We start from the raw sequence: 15,558 nt of genomic DNA on the forward strand, positions 1-15,558 counted from the left end.
TGGACTTTCTCTTCTCATATTAAAAAATGAATACTCTGAGGTCAGATAGGGGAAGAGACCAAGATTTAAGATGAACAGCGAGGGAGCCTGATGTAGCCATTCTCACCTGGACCACTGAGTGTGACTAACATCACTGCTGCTAACCAGTGTGCAGTGTTCCCAACAGAGCATAAATATTACTCAAACAAGGCAAGGATGATGGCCTCTGGCCTTGCTTGGATAAGATGTAGACAAGTCTCCTTGTGGCTACAAAAGTCACTAAACTTCCTCATTTTCTCATCTACATTGCTTTTCTTTGAGTGATTGCTGCCCCTATAGTATTGACAATTCTAGCCCCATTTTGCTCCTCTTGCCCCCTAGATCAAATTCATTGTAATAGCCAGTTATCAAATTGTCCTCACTTTTTGCTAACATCTAAACCCAAACCAGCTCCTGCTTCCTTAAACCCTGCTTAGAGTCCTCCAACATAAATTCTGTAAGGTGCTTCCCCAATTCTCTCTTCCTTCTAGTCTTCTCTGTCCACATTCTTCCTTGCTGCAGCAAGCTCAACAACCTAAAATAGTCTTTTGGCTGCAGATATGTTTCTGGTGGCCTTTAGAGGTAGACTTTCATACCATGCTATCCAAACCAAATATTATAGCAGCCTTGTATTAGGGGGTTCTGGATCTTTCTGAGCTATTAATCCAAGTTATACATGCTTTACTACAGGATTATTGTGCTTGACAGTAGAGCCCCTTCAGTTAAGAACTCTTAAAGAAAAATATGTGATAATATTATTCAGGAACAAAACCCTACCCTGAACCATAAGAGTATATGTATTTTTTCTTTCCATCTGCCATGCTTGGTGGCAAGACCAGATTATGATCTTTAGAAGAAGAAAGCATTAAAAATATTACTGTGCCCCAACATGTTATTTAACATGCATTATCAGTGAAAAGACACATATTTGAAAATATTACAGATTGTCTGAGGTATTTTGGACAACTTCTCCAAACTTGAACATATTTCTTCCTTTACTTTATCTTGTTTCTTTTTATTTACTTTTGCCCCTACTTGGTTCTTTCCACAAGCACTTACTTGGTCTGAGTTTTGGTTAAAACGCTGCTGTATACAACTGAGAGTGACCTTGGCTAGCACTGCTGATGGTCACACCCTCTGGATCTGGTGGTAAAGTGGGCAGGAAGATGCAAGAGGCTCTGCTTGACCTTGCACCTGCACTTCTGCTCTGAGAAACACTGTTTGGATGTGAAGGATGTATATTTGTGTGTGTGTGTGAGACGGTGGAGACGGATTATTTGATACTTGCTCAGTCACTAATGAAGCAATTACATTATTAATAGAAGGAAAAGACAATGTATGCGAAATTTTAAAACTAAAGCATGATCACTGGCTAGATGCTGAAAAACACCCCTGAGAGGGCTTTGAGGACATCAGCAAAGGCAAATATTAACAAACTAGAGTAACATGTGATTAGTACTTTGATGGGGAAATACAAGAGGCTCAGAGAGCTCAGAGCAAGAGGACTTAATTTAGGTCCCCCAAGGGACACGCATCTTAGAACAGATAAATGGGTAGAAGCTCCTGGTGCAACCAAGTGTGGGCAAGTAGGCTGAGGGCACATATAGACTATGTGATAGCAGAGATCAAGGGAGGCCTCTGAGTGAAAAAGCAAAAACAAGAGACAATTGGATAAAGAATGAGAGGGGTATTGGGGATCAGGCTGAACCCCGACAGTCAAGGGGTATGAACTCAGTGGTCAGCCTCCTTCGTCCAGTCCATATATGGGTGCTTTCTGGGCAAAGGGAGGAGACTTCTTGTTCATTCTCACTTTGCACTCTATGAGGAAAAATTGTTTAGCCCCAAGTCTTTCTCTCCCTGTGCTAGTTGGCTTTCAGATAACTACTTTTCCTCCCAAGAGTGTTATTCGGTAATCCCGGGCCTGCTTCTGGCTGCTCAGCAGCCGGGTGTGTCCCCTGAGTAACAGGTTGGGGTTCTCAGCTGGTGATCTTTCTGGTCTCACCTTGCTGGACCATAGCATTCTGTGCATGACCCCTGAGCTACCGCTTCTGCTGCCACGAGTAGCAGAATTGATGTCACTTCCTTCCAGTGCTTCTACAGATCATGGATCTGGGGCCTCCTTTAAAAATGTGGTAGATAGGGCATGAACCAGCCTTTGTGCATGCACCCTCTACTCCTTTCTCTACTTCTTTCAAATCTAAGAGGACCAGAATCTTCTTTTCCCACAGGAGTGCTTCCACTGCTCCCTAGGGCAGTGGGCTGCTCATCTGTAATGATGAGAAGGGAGAGCAGTTGGAAATTCACCTGGGACAATTAAGTTGTTAAAAAACTGCAGGTGTTTTGGTCAATATTGTTAACCTCTAGCTATGAGATGTGGGTCATGGCTATAGACACCCTCTCCTACAATTCTTAACAGGAATCCTGAGTGAAGGCAAATCTTTCCAGAGTTCTGCTGGACACAAACATTTAACAACAAGCAAACACAAAAGCAGACATACAACTTACACCTGGGAAGTTCGGCAGAGTGGCATCTCTCTGTTCTCATGTATCTGGACATGGAGCATGAACGTCCCTGTATGAGGCAATGACATTCTGATCCCCATTCTCCTTTGGTCAGGTGTTCAAGCTTGCCAAGGGGACACAGGACCAAAAGAACTCATTGTACCGACAAAACTTTTTTTTTATCATCCCTTTTGCTATTTACTCAAACCCTTTGTGAAAATTTAGATAATCATGTCTGAAGCACCTTCCATAGTTACTTCCGGAATGAGGATCCAACTTAGGGCCCTCCCAAGGCCTGTAGCTGGCTTTTAAAATTAAGAGTCTGTGTCCATATCCCGAGTCCTGGCCTCTCGCCTTATTCCCCAAGCAACATGATATTCACCACCTGCTCTACCACCTTCTCCACCAACTACCGATCCCTGGGCTTGGTCCAGTTGCCCAACCACTGGGTCCAGTTGGCCAGCAGCACGGCCAGCGTCTCTGTGGGCACCAGGAGCTCGGGCTCCCAGATCTCTGTGTCCTGCTCCTCTAGCTCTTGGGGTAGCTGGGAGTCCGGGGGCTTGGCCAGCAGGGTGGCCGGGGGTCTGGCGGGAATGGGGGGCATCCAGGGCAAGAAGGAGACCATGCAAGCCCTGAACAACTGCCTAGACTCCTACCTGGACACGGTGAGGAGCCTGGAGACTAAGAATTGGAGACTGAAGGGCAAAATTCGGGAACATCTGTAGAAGAAGGGACCCCAGGTCAGGGACTGGAGCCACTAGTTCAAGATCATTGAGGAACTGAGGGCTCAGATCTTTGAAATTTCTGTGGACAATGCCTGCATCATTCTGCAGACTGACAATGCCCGGCTGGCTGCTGATGACTTCAGAGTCAAGTACGAGACTGAGCTGGCCATGCACCAGTCTGTGGAGAGTGACATCCATGGGCTTCACAAGGTCGCTGGTGACACCAATGATACTCGGCTGCAGCTGGAGACTGAGATGGGGACTTTCAAGGAGGAGCTGCTCTTCATGAAGAAGAACCATGAGGAGGAAGTAAAGGGCCTTCAAGCCCAGATTGCCAGCTCTAGGCTGACCATGGAGGTGGATGCCCCCAAGTCTCAGGACCTCAGCAAGATCATGGCAGACATCTGAGCCCAGTATTACAAGTTGGCTCAGAAGAACCAAGAGGAGCTGGACAAGTACTGGTCTCAGCAGACTGAAGAGAGCAATACAGTGGTCACCTCTCAGTCTGCTGAGATAGGAGCTGCTGAGATGACACTCACAGAGCTGAGACATACTGTCCAGTCCTTGGAAATCAACCTGGACTCCATGAGAAACCTGAAAGCCAGCCTGGAGAACAGCCTGCGGGAGGTGGAAGCCTGCTATGCCCCGCAGATGGAGCAGCTCAACGGGGTCCTGCTGTACCTGGAGTTGGAGCTGGCATAGACCCAGGCAGAGGGGCAGTGCCAGGCCCAGGAGTACAAGGCCCTGCTGAACATCAAGGTCAAGCTGGAGACCGAGACTGCCACCTATCGCCACCTGCTAGAAGACGGAGAGGACTTCAGTGTCAGCGACGCCCTGGGCAGCAGCAACTCCATGCAAACCATCCACAAGACCACCACCCTCAGGATCGTGGATAGCAAAGTGGTATCCGAGACCAACGACACCAAAGTTCTGAGGCACTGAGGCAGCAGAAGCAGGGTGCCCTTTGGGGAACTGGTGACCAACAAAAACTTCTGCATCTTCCAAAAAAAAAAAAAAAATCAACCTAAATGCACACATAAACAAGGCATTTGATGTATTTCAAAATATATACTCTCTGAAACAACAGTAAATGAGGTCAACATTGTATAGTGATTAAGGACATCACTCTGGATCCTAATTAGGTGTTTTTGTATCTTGATCACTATCAGTCACTAGCTGTTTGACTTGGACAAGTTACTTAACCTTTCTGGACTCTCAGTTTACTTATCTGTAATACAGTGATAAAATAGTCCTTTTACATAAGTTGGCTGTAAAGACTAACTGAATTATTAAAACAGAAGCAATTAAAATAGTAGTAGGAACTTAAAACACTCAACAATTATTTGTAATTATCTGTGGATCATTGTTTTATAGTTGCTTCACATCCATTCCCACTTCTTCAAGTAATAGCACTGAAAATTACATTGGAGGCATATTTTTCCCCTCTTTAAGCCTATGGTCTGACCCTAAGCACTGGGTTCAGATGTGGACATGGGCCCTAGAGCTTGTCAGTCAGTCTCAGTGATTCATTCATGAATAGATTGCCACCCACTACAAGCCCATGAAACTCAATCCCACTGCTTTTTGCCAGAATAGCTGGTAAAAAAATAATCTCTTTTTACACTGGGATTACTAAATGGGGTGTAATATAAGCCTAGACTGCTTATAGAAGGAGTTTCCTTCTTGAAAGTGGAGCCAGTACAGAGCAAAGCAGACCTGAAGGCTGGAGACCATCTGATTCCCGAAAACATTGAGCACCTGGATCCAGCTATGACTTAAGCAAACAACTCACTAACATTTTTTTTTTTTTCCTAAATCAGTAAAAAACGTGTATCTCAGTTGGTTGTTGGTTTGCAGGAGGTGCCTTATGTCCAAGAGAGCCCAAACCCACTGACTTCACCCAATGGCTTTCTGATGTGGAGGCTGCTCAAAGGATGGCAGCTTTAAGTATATTGCAAGGTTTTAAATATATTGCTAGTTGACCTAGTTACTCAACTAACTGGCATAGTTATTACCAATGCATATTTTTTACATTTCTTAACAAAAACTCTCTTTCTGTCCTCAAATCAGCTTTGGCTTATGGCCCCAACAATTCAGAATATCTGCAACCTACCTAAGGCCTTTGGTCCTTGTCTTCCTGCACAGCCCTAGGCCCCTTTGCATCCTAGGTGAGGTCAGCCTGTCTGTTAGAAGTGTTTTTGTTTGTTTGTTCGTATTTTTTTTTTTTTTTAATGTTAGGACAACAAATCCACACCATTTATAGATGTTTTCTTTTTCACTGTTCTTTGCTTTTTCTCTACTTATTCCAATCTTTCCCAGATCAAAGGGAAGAAAGGGGGTTTTATCCAAACTTCAACTAAGATATGAAGGAGACAGTTTTGACCACCACAGAAGTTCAAATGGACTCAACAGCAGAAATACTGAAAGACAGTGAGATAAAACCACTGAGGAAAGTGAAATGTGGGCTGGGATTGAGAGGCAGATAAGTGCCTCATTGGCAATTAAATGAAAAATGAACCCAATCTTTTTCTGCTATAGAGCAAAGGTAGAAAGAAATATACCACCATTTGAGTCAAAGTGTGAGGTTACTCGGAGATGGGTAGATAAGTCCAGAAATGAGGCACACTGAAGTCAGAATCAGTCAAATTAACTGTTTCCCTTTGGTCAACTCTGCTCACAAACTAAGGAAAAGAAAGGCATTGTATTGTTTATATAGCTGCTCAGCACGTGCAAGGGCAGAGGCTATCTGGTTTTTCATTCTCTAAAAAGTTTGGAGTTACTCTGACCTGGGTTTTTGAGTCCCAGATCTTTTCCCTACTAACTGTTGACCTTGGGGTATGTTCTAAATCTCTCTGATCATCTATGTCTATAATAAAGAAATGATTATCATCATTTCCTGACTCACAGGATGATTGTCAGAACTAAATGAGACACCAGTTATAAAGATATTTTCTAAGTAATGAAGCACCACAAAAATAATAATATACATATTATTACCATTTATTATAATTTCATAGTAACAAAAACTAAAGAGAACAATGAATCTGTATTAAGCAGCTTGTTTCATAACTTGCCGTGTTAGTGGGCAAATTATTTTAAAAATGACAAAAGCGATGCATCAGGGATTTGGATCATTCTTCTCCCAAGAGGAAGGTACTGGGTTTATGATGATTGATTATGACCTTGAGAATATAATTATTTCCATGGTACTGAAAATGCAATTCATTCTTTTCTGTATTTAGGACAGGTAGAGGAATTTCACAGTGACTTGCAGAAATGATAGGCAGGCACTTGCAATTCAAAACAGGAAGGCTACAAAATGAAAGGAGAGTATTGTGGGCTGTAGAGCCAGTCCTTGAACTGAGGTTTGCAAATGGATTCAAATATGTCACTAAAATGCTCTTTTTATGACAATATAGATTATTTATTATTTCTTCTTGTCAATGAACAAAAGAAAAAAAAAGGAATCGTTTGTGTCTAAACATTTCTAGCTAGATTTAGTTTAACTCAACAATAGATCTTTTATATTTCAGACTCTGTGTTTCATCCACTGATGAAAGTTCCCAATATTTACCCTGACTTTACAGAGTAAATACATGATTTCAGACATTTCTGGGTAGAAAGCTTAGGTTTGATGTTTCCTAGCTTTGTTTTCTCAAAAGTAAAAACAACTGAGAACACAAAACTTCTTTGCAGACTGAAGTCTGTCACGGGCTTTACACAAGATAGGTGCTTAATAAATAGTAACTATTATTATTAGCTCTTACAAATTTGACAATCAAAAAGACAAATTATTGCACATTGCATACCTCTATCCTTTCTCTAAGCTAGAATAATATTCACTGTTATAACCTTGCAAAAAAGAATGGCATTTTTCTTTGTCTTTTAAGGCCCTATTTAATCTGACTACCCAGTAGACGCAACTCCCCAGAGTCTATGCATTTTCATCTAGGCCAATATCTTCAAAGTATGGGTCCCTTTCTGAAGATTTCTGGGCCCTCATCCACTCCATATACCATTCATTACTTAGTGACCTTTTTGCCATGTCGCCCAATATTTTTCCCCACATGAGTGTTCTTTTCCATTCTTTGCTCCCGTATGTATCTTACCTATCCATCAAAGCTCAGGTTTAGTTTTTCTGACTGCAACAAAGCCTTACCCGCCTTTAGGGATAAAAGGTCGTGGAATGGAAAGAACAGATTGTTCAGAGCGTAGAGTAGGGGTCAGTGTAATGGGGAGGATAATTGGCCCTCAAAGATGTTCACATCCTGGAATTTGTGACTATTTTGGGTTACATGGCAAAGGGGAATTAACATTGCAGATGATGCTAATCAGCTGACCTTAGGATAGAGGGATTATACTGGATTATCTGGGTGGATCCAATGAAATCACATGGGTCTTTAAACATGGAAGAGGGAGGCAGAAAAGTCAGTGTCAGAGTGGGGCAGTGTGAGAAAGACTGACCAGACATTGCTGGTTTTGAAGATGGAAGGAGCTACAAGCCAAGGAAGGTGGATGACCCTAGACACTGGAACGGATAAGGAAAAAGATTATCTTACAGAGCCTCCATTAAAGAAACAGCTCTGTAGACACCTTGATTTTAGCTCACTGAGACCAGTTTTGGACTTGTGAATCTCCAGAACTATAAGATAATAAATCTGTGCTGTTCAAAGTCACCATGTTTGTGATAATTTGTTACAGCAGTGATAGGGAACTTGAAAAGTCGGCAACTTTTTTTTTTTTTTTTTATATAATGGGCAAGAGAAAAATATTTTAGGCTTTAAAGGCCACACAATCTCCATCACTGCTACTCAACTTTGCCATTGTAGTGAGAAAGCAGTCATAGGCAATATATAAATAAGTGGGTGTGGCTTCTTTCCAATGAAACTTTCTTTATATAACAGGTGGCAGCCAGATTTGTCTTGTGGGCCATGGTTTATTGCGTGCCAATGAAATTTGCCTATGAATCTTGAGTCCTTAAGTTATTTCATGTCTTTGAGCCTTGGTGTCCTTAAATGAACAGTGGAGTGTCATACTCATGTGTGTCAAAGATGGCTGGCTGGCTCCAAAAATCTGTGCTTTTCTTCCCATAATGGAAATTGTACCTTGGAAGTGGCTGCCCTCCCAAGACAACATTTTCCACACTCCTTGTAGTTAGTGGGATGTGAACCAACCTGATGGGCACCACTTCCATGCTTGTCCATAAAATACTCCTATATGACTCCTCTGGGGTTTATTCACTGCTGGCTGCCTTTCATGGAGATGACCCCAAAAGTGATATTTTGCGTCATGTATTGAAGATTGAAAGCTTCTGTTAACTTAGGTCCCCAAATGACTGCATGAAGATAGCAGCCCTGCATGCCTGTGTGCCAATTCAGTAACATTGTGTGAACAGAAATAAACTTCTGATGACTTCGAGCAGTTATACCTTCTGGAGTCTATTTGTACATAATTTAGTCAACCCTAAATAATACCATGTTTAAGGTTCTGGTGAAGATGAAATTAAATATTATGTAAAATTCTATACACTGTGTATGGGGTTCAGTAAGCACTCAACAAATATTAGTTACACACTCCATTTTTTAATTCCTGTAATACTATTCTGTACCGCAAAATAAAATTGGGTGCTAGCCTTCTCTCTCTTATTTGCCAGAGAAACTGTCTTCTGTGTTTGAGGCAGCATGACAAAGGATTAAAAGAATGGGCTTTAAAATGTGCTATATCAGAGTTCCGTCCCCTGCTCTCTCCTCCATGCCCACATCTATTTACTCTCTGGCTTTTATCTCTCTCAAACTCTGTTTCATCATGTGTAAAATGATACTAAATAAATGACAGACAGCTATTATATTTGTCTTCTATATGTATTAATATACACCAGGTTTTATTATCTACCAATAAATAATCATTGAATCACTCCTTAATTTATTTATTATTCAACAATATCAAAGTTTTATGCGGTATCTGGATAAAGCTGTCATATTTCTTTAATTCTTTTATGATACACTGTGATATTACAACAAGAAATGTGAGCTTTAAAGACAGACACGTGATCAATTTACATTCTTTGCTGGCTCCATCTTTTGTTTCTGAGTGTGGAGAAAATTAATACCTTTTGACAGAGAATACCTAGGTTAGAGATTTTTGCTCCTATACATACCAGCTATATGACCCACTTTCATATAGTCATTCTCATATAGTCTCCTAAGTTTAGTTTTCATATCTGTAAGTAGAGAAACCTGGCTGGATTTTAGATAAGGTTAAAGTAAATGTATAAAATTCCCTAATATAGAACTGGCTCATGGGAGGCACTTAAAAAAAATGCTTGTTATTGTCATTATCACCGTTATTTGGCTTGAGTTACAAAAATTTAGAAATAATCATTCTTTTTTTAAGGTTGTCCATCAGGTTATCATTACCATGATCAACAAAATTAAATTTAGTTTATATATTTCCTAAATGCCAAGTAAAAATTCAAAGTCCTTGTTTTAGGAGTTGATGTAATCCCATTACAACATGCTGAATTTTGCAAGGGAGTAACAAGCTTGACTTGCACACATATTGGCTAAGTCTTGAAGATGATAAATGATTTTCATTAAAATTCACCCCACTCTATGTAAACCCAAATACTATACACAGTTAAATCTTCTGATAAATCAAAAGAGTCTATGTGAAAGCTGAATACAAAGCAGAGGTCATTTGAAAAGTGAGACTGGTTAATCAATTCATTTGCATTTATATTTAGACATTCTGTTTACTTATCCATCAAGCAATCATGGAAATATAAATCACTATTTCATGTTAGCTTTATAATATTAGACACTACATGGCCCTGGTACTAGGAAGGCAATAGATCATCAACAATGATATTTATTGAACCGTCACATTCTGAATAGGAAAATAAAGAACCCACCATGACAATGTCAAGTTCCTCAGGAGAGTCTTTTTCTTCTTTATGGGTTGAACAGGCCATAGTTTTAACCCTCAGAGTTTAACCCTCATAGTTTAACCTGCAGAGACAGACGGTTAACAAATCCATGGCCCCAGGTTTTCTTGTCCCCACACTGCAGGTGTAAGTATGCAATTCCTTTCATGCTATCTATATCTGGAGGCTCTAGGAGGTTGAATCATCAGTCTTACCTTCTGATTTCAATTTCCAGTACTGTTATTCCATTAGCCCCAACATCTAATTTCATAGATATTAGACTATAATTTTCTCCTCTGCTTACTTTGTTTCCTAAAATTGGTCATCACAAGTTAAACCACTTCTTTTTTCTCTCTGCCAACTTCCTCTGTAAAATTTTTAATATTTCAACACAATCACTTCTGAAGTGGCCAACTAACCCCTAGCTAAAAATGACATCCTAATTTCAGAAAGTAAGTACACCAGTAGCAAACACCAATGCCTCTGGGGCCAGGTAGATAATGCAAAGAGTAAAGCTAATTATGGATAAAAGCAAATTTGGCATATAACACTGGGGGGATATTTATTACTCATTTACACAAATATATCTAGTCTCTTCTATTTTTCTTAAAAACCTATGCTTTTGTCAATTATTTATCACTTTCAATTATTATTTTTTTAATTTGTATTAAATGCACATGGTTTAAAAAGCCGATAGTTCTAAATTATCATAAAGGAATAGTCCCTCGTTCCATACTCTTCACTTCCATTTCTTGCCCCTTCAAAGAAATCACTGGCACTAAATCACTGGCACAGGTACATTTAGAATACATAAATATTCTAAATTTATAAGAGTATATGAGCATGTTCTTATGTCTCTTAAGGACATGCTCGTATATTCTATGTTTCTCTACTTGGGAAAATGAGTGTTTTGTGTTCATTCTCCTTTCCTCCAAGACCTGCATTCATACCCTTCTAATAATGGGGCTGTTGATCATGAAATCCTGCCACTACTCTTGGAATGGGTGAATGAACCAGGCTGTGTTGAAGCAGAGTAACCACACTATCCACCAGAGCTAGGGATGGACCCATGACCCAACAAAACCAGTCACAGTCTCTCTGGGATTCAAGTGTGGAGGCCAGGAGAAAAATAGGTCACCTTTCTAATGGATTCACTAAACTGAGAGACTATAAAGCTAAAGCCCCTGCCATTGGTGATCCTTATGCTTACTAAGTGAATAGCTATGTCCTGAGAAGAATGCCAAAGAGAAACCAACAAAGCTGAAAGAAACTCAGGTCCGATGAAATATTTGAGCACCAGAATTCAGTCTTGTTCTTCCTTGATAAATGGTACAATTATTTTCCTTTTTGCTTAGAGTTGCAGTTCATTTTCTGACATTTGGAATAGAAAAAGCCCAAACACTCTCCATCCACTCCCATGTATGAGCCATTTATGCCATTAAACAAAATATTTAAAATTACATGTGTACTCTATACTGGCAAAAATCTAAAATTTAAAAGGATAACAGGACTTATATTTTTTTAGTAGCATGTCCTCAAATGTTTATAATTCAAAAAACTTTTTTCTAAACTAAAGTATAAACTCAAGGATGAAATGAAAACAAAGTGATGTAGTGTGTGTTTTGTAAACTTAAAGACTATTAGAAATTATTATGATTCATGTTGTAGTTGTTAACATAATTTTTATGAATATTCTTACAATTACTATGCCACAGATTTATTACTCTTCATGCAGTCTATGACTTAGAGCTTATGACATATTGATCAGTGTGTCTACTGTCACTAAGTTTTCATTGTACCATCACTTATTAATGTGAATGATAACATCATACAGGGCAAATTACATGACAGACAATTATATATCTGGAAAGTTTTATCATAACCAATCAAAATACCACATGCCCACTTCTCACTGCTGTTTTTCCTTTGAACATTTTAGTGTTTCTACTTTGTATGCCATTCCTCTTACACCCTTCAATCATAATCTCATTTTAATTGCCTCTTCTCTGGCAAATACAAACATTATCTTCCCTGCTCCTGGAATTAATAACTTCTGTGATGGTGTATCATCTTTTTCGTTCTCCAGTGCACCTATTCCAATTAAAATGGAAATTAAATGGAACAGAACACAACAACCAAAATCATGTGTGTAGCATTTGGTGGGTTTAGATTCCAATGATTGCTAAACAGAACCCTTTATTTTTGAGTCTTTTCCTATTTTTTGTTTCCCACAAACCACAAGGCAAAGTTAAATATATGTTGATTGTTGGTGTAGATTTATTCTCATACATATATATTAGTTCAGATACTGGAAGGTGTATTATTCATCAGCATTTTCATTTCTCAACCTTGAATTTCCTAATTCATTTTATCTGAAAACTCCATTTTTCTCTTTTACTTATCCATATTTGTTTTCATTTTTCTCAACCTCTTTTTTTGTTCAAGTGTGAATCTGTACATTTCTTTGGCTTCGTTCAAGTGAACTTGAAGACTGCCTGATCACATGTGCATCCTTGCTCTGCCACTGTCCTGCTCAGTGCTCCCACTATTCCCCTCCTACACACACAAGGCCTCCAAGTCTAATCCTTTGATATCCCCCAACTGCAGGCTCATCGTGGTTTTGGCCCCTGAGCGGATGTTGACGGAGCCAGAATGTACGCAAAGTATTTCAAGGTGGACTTGCTTCCTCTGCCTCCGAACTGAAAAGGGCCCTAATAATAGGCCATCCTACCAAACCTGGGAGGTTATTGGCATCCCCCAAATTCCCCCCTCATTTCCCTTTCTTTCACCCTGAGAGAAGGCACATGCCCCTGAGTTAACTTTTGGACACTAACACTAACTTGCTTCCACTCACTGGTCTCTCTTTTTTTTTTTTTTTTTTTTTCTTTTTTTATCTTAGGAGCTGTCATCCAGCAAATTTCATGTTGTCTTCATTCAACATAACAATGATTAATGTTCAGAGGAAACTTCCCAAGGCAAATAAAATTGCACAAATATGTAAAATGAAAAGTGTACCTTGAAATGTAAACTTTTATTATGAAATTTTAAATCAATAATCTAACACATGAAAATATTTTTATGACACAGTCCTCAAGACTTAGATTGAAATAGTTGAGTTTACAATAATTTGAATATTCAAATAATGTACTCTTTACCAGCAAACATTATGGTTATAGTATGTCTTTGTGTGAATTACTTTAGATTTCAAGGTAGGATATTAACCAATATGGGAAATTTCTTCATAAATATAGAGTGAATAATAATCATTTTATTATGTGAAAAAAATAGAAGGATAATTAAACATTAAAAAAAAAGTCAAGCTCTGGCAAATGGATTTCAAGAACCAATTTAGGTTCTTAGACGGTCACTCCTTACCTTCCCCCTGATGAGCATAAAGTAGCTCTGGCAATGCCTCCTTTTAACTTACAGATTAAACATTTACACTGATGTCTCCATGCACAAGGGTTTTGCCGCCAGTGGACACCACACGAGCATTCCTTTACTTGCAGGAATAAATGACTAAATGAACACAACTGCTGTCCATGTAATAGTGCTTTCCCACATCACTTTGTACACCTCTTTTCTTACTTGTGAATTATATTGTAGTTGGCATGAAGGCACCTTAATAACCCAAAATGGACTAAATCACATGGTGGGCAGAACAAATTCAATTATTAAAAACAAAATTAAACATAGTATCCATAACCTTTCCAGGATCAAAAAGGCTTAAAGCTTGGGGAAGACAGTCTGGTAGACAATCCATTTGCCACTTTATGAACTGGCAACCTTGGTCAAGGTACTAAGCAACTCTGAGACTATTTCTTCATCTATAAAATGAGGAATGTAATAATACAGCTCTCACAGAGTTGAGGTGAGCATGAGTTCTTGTCTCAGGGACAAACATTGGAAGGATCCTTTGATTTGGAAGTGCTGTTGGCTTATTTGTCCAGAGTATACTTGTTCGTCTTCTGGCTAACATCGTTTGTTCATCTCAGATTGGCAGTGACCTTGCCCCATCACAGCGGGTGAAATTGCAACAACTTGATCTACTTAGTGACTGATTGGATCTGTTTGTTTGTGATTGATTGGTTGAGGTCTTCTGTTTCTTCTCTGGTCAGTCTAGTTTGTTCATATGTTTCCAGGAAATTGTCCACTTCCTCTACATTGTCCAGTTTGTTGGCATGCAGTTGTTCATAGTATCCTCTTATAATTTTTTAAATTTCTTCAGGCTCCGCAGTAATGTCACCTTTCTCATTCATTATTTTGTTTATATGGGTCTTCCCTCTTTTTGATTTTGTCAGTCTAGCTAGGGGCTTGTCAATCTTGTTGATTTTCTCAAAGAACCAACTCTTGGTGTTATTTATTCTCTCTATTTTTTTTGGTGGTTGTTCTCTATGTCATTTATTTCTGTTTTAATCCTTGTTATTTCTTTTCTTCTACTTGGTTTAGGATTGGTTTGCTGTTCATTTTCTAGCTTCTTCAGTTGCTCCATTAGTTCTGTGATTTTAGCTCTTTCTTCCTTTTTGATGTGTTTAGTGCTATAAACTACACCCTCAGTACTGCTTTTGCTGCATCCCATAGGTTTTGATATGTTGTGTTCTCATTTTCATTCATTTCTATATATTTACCAATTTCTCTTGCTATTTCTTCTTTAACCCACTGATTGTTTAGGAGTGTGTTGTTTGACCTCCAGGTATTTGTGAATTTTCTAAGTCTCTGATGGTTATTGACTTCTAATTATATTCCACTGTGGTCAGAGAATGTGCTTTGAATAATTTCAATTTTTTTTAAACTTACTGAGGCTTGTTTTATGCCCCAGCATATGGTCTATTCTGGAGAAAGTTCCATGAGCACTAGAGAAGAATGTGTATCCTGGTGATTTGGGATGTAATGTTCTATATATGTCTGTTACTCCAATTCATTTATCAGATTGTTTAGGTTTTCAGTTTCCTTATTGGTCTTCTTTCTGGTTGATCTATCTATAGGAAAGAGTGATGTGTTGAAGTCTCTCACAATTATTGTGGAAACATCCATTGCATCCTTTAGTTTTGCCAGTGTTTGTCTCATGTATTTGGTGGCACCATGATTGGGTGCATAAACATTTATGATTATTATTTCTTCTTGTTGAATTGCCCCTTTTATTAGTATGTAGTAGCCTTCTTTGTCTCTCATAACATCCTTTCATTTAAAGTCTATTTTATCTGAGATTAATATTGCTACTCTTGCTTTCTTTTGGCTGTAGCTTGCATGAAATATTTTTTCCATCCTTTCACTTTCAATTTCTTTGTGTCCCTGTGTCTAAGATGAGTCTCTTGTATGCAACATATTGATAGTTCATATTTTTTGATCCATTCTGCCAATCTATATATTTTAATTGAGGAGTTTAATCCA

General features: G+C 39.0%; 1 pseudogene; it reads left to right on the forward strand.

Annotated features, from left to right (window-relative positions):
• Positions 1-2,891: 2,891 nt before the first annotated feature.
• LOC119528555 lies at positions 2,892-4,187 on the forward strand (annotated as a pseudogene).
• Positions 4,188-15,558: the final 11,371 nt, after the last annotated feature.

This window comes from Choloepus didactylus, chromosome 3, assembly GCF_015220235.1.
Source record: "Choloepus didactylus isolate mChoDid1 chromosome 3, mChoDid1.pri, whole genome shotgun sequence".
Classification (NCBI taxonomy): Eukaryota; Metazoa; Chordata; class Mammalia; order Pilosa; family Megalonychidae; genus Choloepus; species Choloepus didactylus.